This window comes from Carassius carassius, chromosome 32 (genome assembly GCF_963082965.1).
Source record: "Carassius carassius chromosome 32, fCarCar2.1, whole genome shotgun sequence".
NCBI classification, from domain to species: domain Eukaryota; kingdom Metazoa; phylum Chordata; class Actinopteri; order Cypriniformes; family Cyprinidae; genus Carassius; species Carassius carassius.
The window spans coordinates 30,188,907-30,199,587 of NC_081786.1; the positions used below are offsets into that span (position 1 = coordinate 30,188,907).

The 10,681-nt window shown below is 39.1% G+C and overlaps 1 long non-coding RNA gene across 1 annotated transcript; it reads right to left on the reverse strand.

The window, feature by feature from the left end:
• Positions 1-758: 758 nt before the first annotated feature.
• On the reverse strand, positions 759-9,312 carry LOC132113324 (uncharacterized). The gene is made up of 3 exons (XR_009425150.1): positions 9,266-9,312; positions 9,021-9,141; positions 759-1,130 (listed from the first exon to the last, which is right to left on the reverse strand). It is a non-coding gene; the product is annotated as an uncharacterized LOC132113324 (long non-coding RNA).
• Positions 9,313-10,681: the final 1,369 nt, after the last annotated feature.

Below are 10,681 nucleotides of genomic sequence, written 5' to 3' on the forward strand. Positions count from 1 at the left end.
ACCTATTTTAAAAGTAAAGCTACCAATGAGTAATATCTCTCTCTTATCTGAATTCAATAGAAGGAAATGATTGGTCATCCAATCTTTAAAATTGTTAACACACTAGGTTAGCTTAGATAATTTAAAAGTTTCATCTGGTCTTGTTGGGATATATAGTTGAGTATCTTCAGCATAACAATGGAAACTAATCCCCTGTTTTCTAATAATATTTCCAAGGGGCAACATGTATACTGAAAATAGCAGAGGACCTAGGACAGATCCTTGTGGCACTCCATATTTTACTGGTTGTTATAGCTATTACTGGTTGTAATAGCGGTTGTTAAAGTTTTATTAATTCAATTGATTAGACATGTTTTTTGATTATTAAAATTTTTTTAACCATTAAAATGGAATTTGGGACAAGAATATGGGAAAAATTAATTTTTGCTAAAAATGAAATATGTTGTTAAAATATATAATATACGTTGGTTTCAATTAATTACACATGATTTTTTAGTTGTTTTAAGTCAGGAATTAGGGAAAATAAATAAATACAAAAATTTTAAAAGTATAAGAAAAAATTGGGAACAAAAAAACTGATTTCTTAGGGTCCTATAGAGTGGAAGACATTTTCAATAATTTAGAGAGCTCTGATTTCCATTGAATGGACTACTTTTTTTCCAGTGTTTGCAGTGGAATATGCCTTTTAAGGTCTTTGAAGAGACTGTGATGTTGCTTAATATTTACACTGTGATTCCTCATGATATGAGTGCTTTAAGATTTAAGCATGTTGTTCTATTGCGTTATATAGTCAGGATCAATTACTGAGCTCTGCTGCCTCAGAACAACTAAAGGAGTCTGGAATCAGAACCAGAATCATTAAATTCCCTTTAATTCCCAGTCTAACCTTCTCCAGTCTAAAACAACAAGGCCTTTATATTTGACAGCACTCTTGTGTGAGAATAAGAGGAAATGCAGCTGCCTGGCTTCACGCACATGTGGGACTCTGAAATCTCTCTCCTGAAGCCGTTCTGCTCATTTCTCCTCAGCAACAGGAAGTGATCCGAGGCATCTCACATGCAAACATCTCAGCAGCTGACAGTACAGAAGTCAATGGCTACCAGCACTTTGAGCGTCAATCCCCGTGGCTCCTGACAATAAATATAGTGAGGTTTTGTAAAGCGATCGGTCTGTGCAAAAAACTGAGCATTATTTCCAGCATTATTAGCTGTAATCCAGAGCCTCGGGAACATGGTCTGGAGTAGGGAAGCACAATATTGGATTTTTGACAATATCAGATATTTTTTAAATCATTTTGGTGATATGGATATATTTCCTCTATATAAGTCTCTCCTGTGCAGAGATTATAAAAATATTTTTAATTTTGCTTAGTTTTTAAATAAAATAATTAAATAACAATGAAGTCATTTTATAATGAGAGTACACTGAATGCTTTGAAAATAACTATAAACCAGCTTTAAATAATTTTTTTTCTCAGACAAATGCAGTGGTAAGCTTCAAATTTTATTTGAAGATTTAACAGTTGCTGATGGTCTAAAGCAAAAGAGTTGTAAAAATTATGAACATATTTTAGAGCTCCTTGTATGTAAGTTTTCATAATCTGTTTGAAAAAAAAAACATTACACATTAATGAATAAATATCTAAATAAAAGTATTTCATTTACACATGCCATTTTTGTTATTTTTATGCATGCAAACTATAGCTTCTGACCTTAAAATCAAAACAGACTGGTTATTTTATGACATCAGTTACTGCCTTATTTAATCAAAAACACAAGCTTAATGTTTTTTGTGTATTATACTTTCATTTAATACAAGTAAGCCAACAGCACTGCTGATGTGATCTTATCACTAGCTCACACTGAGCACATGGGAGTTATTTGTCAAAGCATATCGGCATAATTTTTCATAACGGGCCGATGTCGATATCTCAATTTTAGGCCGATTCCGATTTCATTCCAATAATATTTTGAATCCCTAGTCTGAAGTGATGTCAGGTTCAAATATGAATAATTCTTATGAACTGGTTCTTTTTATTGAACTAGTTAAACTAGTTCATCAAATTAGACCGAAACATCTGAATCAGCAAAGATTGATAAGTTACTCAATCGAAACTCACTTTAATTCCTCCGACAGTCACTGAACTGAGGAAACAGTTCCACTCGGACCGAAGACCGATGAGCTTCTGATATGCGCATGTGTAAACCAAGAGCTTGAATGAAGGGAAGAAGTTAAAGTTTTTAAGGTTTCTTATGGTTTATGTAAAAAGCTGAGCTGATAAAAATATGAGTTTACTCACTTTATATGCTTTAGACTGTATAGCATCCATTTTTAACATCATTATTGGGTGATTTAATAATATAATTGTGTACACAGTATGAGATTATGTTAGGGCTGTGCAATATTTCAGATTTTATCGATTAATTCAATTTTTTTTTTTTCCACAATTTTATTTTTTGGGAATCAAGGAATCGTGATTTTGAATAGAAATATTTCCAAACGTTAGAATCACACTTTGACAATATTACAATGATAACAGTAAAGAGAACAGAATGATCCAACTGCACATGATTTACCACTCATATCACTAGCCAGCATTCACACAGAAAGCGCTTTTGTGAAGCACCAATGGAATAAGAAAAACATGCAAGAAGATGGGATTGAACTTCTGTAACTTGAGCACATTGTTTTAGACTGTCGTTTCATACATGAGACGTGAGTGCAACAGTCGAACGCTTCCATGTTTACACAGAAAAATAATGGAAAAGCAGTGCAATTTAATAAAAAACCTCTAAGGAACAACTACTGTATGTCTGATATGTCATGTTTGCATCATGGTTACAGACTGAAAGCTGCTCTTTTTTTAAAGAACAACTATAGTTAATAAGTCTACTGGTTTTATACCTTCAGTCATTATTTTTTAAAGCATTTCCCTCATATTATTCTGAACATATAATATGTGTATAATATGTGACAAGTTTGTACAGGATCTAGTTGTAGTTCATGCCTTTTGTCTGCAAGATATTTAAAGGTACAATTTGTAAGATATTTGCAGTAAAGTATCCAAAAACCACTAGGCTAGTGTTATATATTTTGTCCAGCTGATTAATAACAATATCTCTAATGTTTTCAACTGCCTGTAAAACATGAGAAAATTCCCATTCTAAACCGTGATACGCGGCAGTGCAGTCGCCTGTCAATGACGTTAGTTACCCTTTGTTCCCGCCTTTACTGACGTAGAAACCACATTTGGTGTTTAGCGTCCAGCAAACCACTAGCTTGCTTCAAGCAGTTCCTTATTTACTTCTTCTTGCACGTTTTATGGTGGATTGTGTTACTTATTTATGGAACATAATTACTGTTTACCGTCTGCCGCTGGTTCTGTCGACAAGGACAGCTCCCGTAAATGTAAGCGTACGGGCCAACCAAACGACCCAAGAAGAGTTTGGGACAAGAGGAGAGAAAGAGCGACGATCAATATCGGTGTTGCATTTTCTAGATGGAGAGAGCTTCACGAAAAACTTCAACTTTAAAGAGATGCCAATCTCGCTTGTGTTTTACTCGACAGGTGAGTTGATTTGATCAACAAGATTAGTATTATGGCATACACGCCAAACGCGGGGCATCGCATCTCTAGACCCGCGCGCAGATGCGTCTGATCCATAGTCTAATCGCGTCTTTGCATTGACTTTGTATGTAATCTATTCACACAAATTTAACTCGCGTTTGCTATGTATGCCCAATTATTGTGTTTGAATGTACACGAGTTTATATATTTGTTGAACAAGTGGTTCGTTTTCATATCGTCTGATTGATGGCCGTCAGCGGTTGAGTAGAAGACAACAAATGCCATCATACCACGCGATTGTTATTGCTTTGGTAGTGCGCCCTGTAGTGGCAGGTCCTACAACCTGTACCTTTAAGTGATTTGTTTAACATTTACATCATGTTGACAACTTCATGTGTGCTGCACTTGAAATAGAATTTTCTTCGACTAGAGAGTTAAAAAAGTTACTTGAATCATGTTGTAGTTACAGTTTTCAACTTGACTAGTTAAAAAAAACCCTATATAAAAATTTTTGCCATATTGCCCTGCCCTAGATTACATAAACAAACTAGTGAACTAAACCAGCCCAAAAGAACCTGTTTGTGGGAAATGATCAGATTTTAATGTTTGTCTTAAGCGGCAACCTCCCGCTCTCTCTCGTGAAACCCACACGGAAGTGACTGTAATTCATAGACTGGCCGCTTGAGGCTGGCTGCAAAAGGGAGTCAGTCACATAGACTCCCCATGTTAAAATGGCCAACTTTACAGCAGAAAAAAAAAACGTTTACAGCCTAGTGCAAAAAATGGTTTTATTCTATATAGTTAATTTTGCCCTTCATGACAACTGTGAGGGGGTGAATAACTCATCCGTTTAAATTAAATTAAGCCTTAAAGTTCTGCATAATTAAGGGCGTGGCCACTTGAGTGAAAGGTGGACAGCTGTTTTCTGTGCGAATGAGTCAAAGTGTAATTTATTTCTGTGATGCACAGCTGTATTTTCAGCATCATTACTCTAGTCTTCAGTGTCACATGATCTTCAGAAATCATGAAAATATGATGATTTACTGCTCAAGAAACATTTCTGATTATTATCAATGTTGAAAACAGTTGTGCTGCACAATATTTTTGTGGAAACTGTCATACATTTTATTTTTCAGGATTCACAGATGAAAAAAGAGCAGCATTTACTTGAAACAGAAATCTTGTCACATTGTAACGCCACGCCAGCAGAGAGAGCCCTCGCCCGAGTACTGACTGTGTTCCACTCCTCTGCTTCAACTGTAACTTCCTGTTTGGTAGACATTTAAGCGTGGCCAGAGCCACAAGTACTTTGCGAAGTATTGCCAGCCTGTCTGCCTTACCGAGCGTTCTTTCCATTGCCATAGTTTGCCTTTTTGTGTATGATCTTTGCCTGGTTTCCCTGTTTCTGCCTTTTGGATTTGCCCACTGTCTTGTTGTTTGGATTGGACTGCCTATCTGTGTACGAACCTCTGCCTTCTAACGTTTATGATTCTCTGCCTACTGTTTTGGATTTGTCTGCTGTGGATGTTATTAAAATACTGCACATGGATTCTAACGCCGCCTCCGCGTCATTACATAATACTTCGCCACCGAAGAATCCAGCAGAAGTAACGAATCTACAGGCCGCGTTGGCTTATCAGAGCGACGTTCTCAAGGAGTACCGTGACCAACTGGCTAAAGCTCAAGTGGCTAACGACTATCACACTCAGTATCTACGATCGCTACCACCACCTATGCCCATAAAGGTAAATTTTGCTCTTCCTGACAAATTCAACGGTTCTGCTGAACAATGTAAAGGTTTCTTTCGGCAAGTTGAGATCTTTTTCATGCATCAAGGGAGTAGCTTTGACTCTGATGAGAAGAAGTGTGCTTTCCTCATGTTATGGCTAACGGGCAACGCGATCGAGTGGGCCGCAGCAGTTTGGGAAACTGACCGTATGCTTCAAACATCCTATCCATATTTCATAAAACAACTCAGAGATGTGTTTGAATACCCGGCAGGGGGTAAGGATGTATCCACTCGTCTAATATAACTCACTGAAGGCCGCAAATCGGCCGCCGAACATGCTATCGAGTTCAGAAAAATTGCTGCTCAGAGTGGGTGGAACGACGTAGCGCTCAAGGCCATGTTTCGTCGCAGTTTAAGTCTGGAGCTACAGGCAGAGCTCGATTGTAAAGGTGAGGACTATTCCTTCTCTGACTTTAGCCAACTTTATGTCACGTTGGCTATCACGATCGATAACCTCATTCGCACTCACCGCCCTCAACCCAAGTCAACGAACGTCATGCATATCCCTCAAATTACACAGATGTCTGAATCAAGTCATGTCAATGATCATGCCAATTCTGAGCCCATGCAACTAGGAGTTACAAGGCTGTCATCGGAAGATAGATCAGGACGAGTCACCCAGAAATTATGTTTCTACTGCGGTAGTGCAGCCCATCGCAACGCAATGTGTCCACTCAAGGCCCGGAGAGACTTCACTGATAACAGCCGGGTGAGTGTTTCCAAGCGCAATGTTAAAAATCTCACTGCTATGGTCAAAGATGTAGCAAATTACGTCAAATCATGGCCTGTGTGTGCACAGTCAAACCCCCCCAACGAGCTCCCATCAGGTCTGCTACAACCATTACCCATACTGCAGAGACCTTGATCACACCTATCCATTGACTTTGTCACCGATCTACCCCCATCTGATGGTTTCACCACAATCCTTGTAATCATTGATCGCTTCTCCAAGGCATGTAGACTCATACCTCTGAAAGGTCTTCCCACAGCTATGGATACAGCTCAAGCGATGTTCCACAATGTCTTCAGGATGTACGGTATCCCCGAAGACATTTTCTCTGACCGAGGAACACAATTCACGTCCCAGGTATGGAGAGAATTTTGCAAACAATTGGATATTAATGTCAGTTTAACTTCAGGTTACCACCCTCAATCAAATGGACAAGTGGAGAGACTGAATCAGGAGATTGGCAGATACCTCAGGTCATACTGTGGACGTGAGCAGCATCGGTGGTCCGAGTTCCTTCCATGGGCAGAATACGCACAAAATTCATTGAGGCATTCATCCACAGGCCTTACACTGTTCCAATGTGTGCTAGGATACCAACCCCCCATGTTCCCGTGGTCTGGAGAACCGTCACTAGTACCTGCAGTCGACGACTGGATTCATCGTAGCGAGAGGGTGTGGGACAGTGCTCATGTACGTCTGCAAAAAGCCATCAGGAGTCACGAAACCCAAGCTAATCGACGACGTCGTCCACATTCCCCCTACCAACCTGGACAAAGAGTCTGGCTCTCCACTCGAGACCTCAAGTTGCAGCTGCCCAGCAAGAAGCTCAGCCCATGCTACGTAGGCCCATTTAAAATCTTAAGACAGATTAATGCGGTCACTTATGAACTGGAGCTGCCCGTTAATTACCGTATCTCTCCCTCCTTCCATGTTTCCCTCCTGAAACCATTCCACCCGAATACTGACCCCAACGTTGAGAACCGGGAGCCACCTCCACCGCTGGACATTAATGGAAACCCCGGCTTATGCGGTAAAGGAGTTGTTGGACTCCAGACGGAGAGGGGGTCAGCTTCAATACTTGGTGGACTGGGAGGGATACGGACCAGAGGAGAGATCGTGGGTGGCCGCCCCAGCATACTAGATCCTTCGTTAACTGAGGAATTTCATAGAGCCAGACCGGATCGTCCAGAATCGCGACCACGGGACGTCCTTGTAGAGCGCCAGGAGGCGCTCATAGGGGGGGGGGGGATTCTGTTATGCCATGCCAGCAGAGGGGGCCCTCACCCGAGTACTGACTGTGTTCCACTCCCTCTGCTTCACCTGTAACTTCCTGTTTGGTAGACATTTAAGCGTACTTAACAAGTACTTTGCGAAGTATTGCCAGCCTGTCTGCCTTACCGAGCGTTCTTTCCATTGCCATAGTTTGCCTTTTTGTGTATGATCTTTGCCTGGTTTCCCTGTTTCTGCCTTTTGGATTTGCCCACTGTCTTGTTGTTTGGATTGGACTGCCTATCTGTGTACGAACCTCTGCCTTCTAACGTTTATGATTCTCTGCCTACTGTTTTGGATTTGTCTGCTGTGGATGTTATTAAAATACTGCACATGGATTCTAACGCCGCCTCCGCGTCATTACACACATAATACACTACCGGTGTTGGGTCAATAATTGGTCAGTTTTTACCTGTGCAAAAACGAATATTGTTTTTAAAGTAATCACTTTGCTGTGTCTGAGGAGATTTTAACTAGTTTTTGATGAAGTTATCGCATGTCATACTGCAGTACACTACTGCAGGAAGGTTAGGTTAGGTTAGGTTACTTTTATTGTACCCGTAGGTAAATTTGTTTTACAGTGCAATGACTATGGCATCCAATACAAAAACACACAACACAGAACACTTCACCACACATAGGGACAAATAAGTAAATACTCATACTGAGTAAAGTGCTCTCAAGAAAGAAAGTGCTCTCAAAACATTACATGTGGTCTTTGTAAAAGAACCTAAAAACAAACAACTTAAAAATCAATAAAAAAACAATTTAAAATAAAAAACAGATAAAAATCATAAAACCCTAGTACAACATTTCTAAGAACCACCTCTACACTTTGTTAATCATAGTAATCGCATTTGGTACGAAGCTGCTCTTATATCTTTTCGTTCTACACCTTGGGACTTTATACCTCCTAGTAGACGGCAATAACTGAAACTCACTGTGCAGGGGGTGAGAGTCATCATCTAAGATTGAGAAGGCCATCCTTTGTAACTGTTTGGTATACAGGGATGCCACTCCTGGTTTAGACTCACCTATCAAACGGCCAGACCATTTTACTATCTGGTCTAACTGATTTTTTGCCTTTAAAGATATATGACCATACCATACTACAGTGGAGAAGGACAACACAGATTCAATAAAAGCATAATAAAACATTTTCATTATTGCTCGGTCAAGATTAAACACGGATAATTTACTTAGGCAATACAAACGCTGGTGCCCCTTTTTGCACAGAGCCTCACAATTATTTTCAAAATTCAGTTTCTCATCAATAATAGTCCCAAGGTATTTGTATGATTGTACATACTTTATTGTTTGGCCTTTAATTGAGGTTGGTTCACTTGGATGAGAACTTTTCCTAAAATCAATGATCATATCCTTGGTCTTTGATATATTAAGCTGTAAGAAAGATTCCTCACACCAATTGACAAAAACCTAAATAATTGGGCCATGTGAGGTCTCATTCTCCTTAAGTAAACTTAAAATAACTGAGTCATCCGCATACTTTATGATAATTCTGTTATCATACATGCTTTGACACATATTTGTATATAAGATAAATAAAAGTGGAGACAGCACACATCCTTGAGGAGACCCTGTAGAGGAACTCCTCTGTTCAGATAAGAGATCATGTGTTATTATTATGTGTTAAATGATCTCACCATGTGTGTGAGGCATGAGGTTTGCGAGAGCCATGATAGTGACCAGCAGACACACACTGCAGCATGTTATAACAGCTGTCCTTACTGCCACTGAAACACACACACAATCACTGACCAGCTCCTATATCAGCACAACTGTCTGCTTCATATTCAAGAGTCATTATAGAGACACGTCACGTTACCCGATCAGCGCAGCAACATGGTATTTATTTCACAGCTGCTCTCACACACATAAACACACACACACACAAATCCCATGACTGCAATCTCTGCTGATGCTGTTGATCATCACACACACGTGTTCTTCCACTCGCTTGTAAACACTGGCGCACTTCCGTGTTCTTAAGGACCCCCTACAGGAGGCTGCCTGATGATCTGCCTGCGTGAAATACACTGAGTGACGGCTAAACAAAAACCCTCCTTTTAAACACAGCACGGGTTACTCTTCTTAAATATCTGTTAAAGTGTGGCACATGCTGTTATATGAATATAATAAACTAAAGTCAAGCATATTGATGCATACTAAATGAAGAACTTTATTAATTCACCTATAAATATCTGCAAAACAGTTTTCACACAGTAATTGCTTGTAACTTACACAAATAGACAGCAACATATTGAAATAAATGTACAAATTTTGAAGTAGAATGACTGAGATAGTATTTTCCTGCAACATACTCTAGTAGCTAAGCTTTGTTTTATGTATTTTTTGTTTTATGTATTAAGAAAAAAAAATCATCTTACAGGGCTCATACAACCCATTTTTGTCAAATTACCAAAAACAATAGAACAAGTGTCTCTCTTTAGTTATTTTGAAATAATGTATGCCATTGTTTATTAATTGTACTGATTTAGTTTATGTAAATAAAATGTTTTTGCTTGTGAGTAAAATGTGTTTTTTACTCAGTTTTGGACATAAGTTCTCAATAAAAATATGTGGTGTGTTAGATATTAAAGAAAAATCATTGATATGTGTATTTTTTTCATGTCAGTGTAATAAAAGACTGATTGATTGATTGATTGATTGATTGATTGATTGATTGATTGATTGATTGATTGATTGATTGATCAGTTCAGGATGCAGGCTAATGATCAGACTGTAATGATGAGCCTAACCCACATGACAAAATACTATAGTAATTTATAGTAAATGGTGTTTTGAACCATACTCTAACGTGCTGTGTGTTGTTGCTGGGCTTGTGTTGTTCTCCTCACCTCATGTCCCTGAGCTGGACAAAGACAACAAGTTCCCTCTGAATTTACACAACTGAAAGTCACGTCTTCTACTGTATGCTAGGTGTTTATCTGGAGTATGAACAGAAGCGCAGAAGCACTGAATGACGTCTTAGGTCTTTTCTATAATGACTGTGAGCATCTCAAAGCTGATTTACACACACACAAACTCAGCTTGGTTGCACAAGGACACAGAAACTTTGCTCTTAATAAGAAGCTGTGAAATGATGACACAGATGTCCAGAGAGTCACGGCAGTCAAGGTTTAGCTCCACATCTATTCATCTTCTTTTAAGAGGACAACAAAACAGCTTCTGTTCGCGCTGACAAGCTCTTCTTGTTGGAGGGACAAATTGCTCCTTAAATTACACTGAGCAATTTCACAGTTAGAAATATTTTCACTATCACATATGATGGCCTGACAAAATT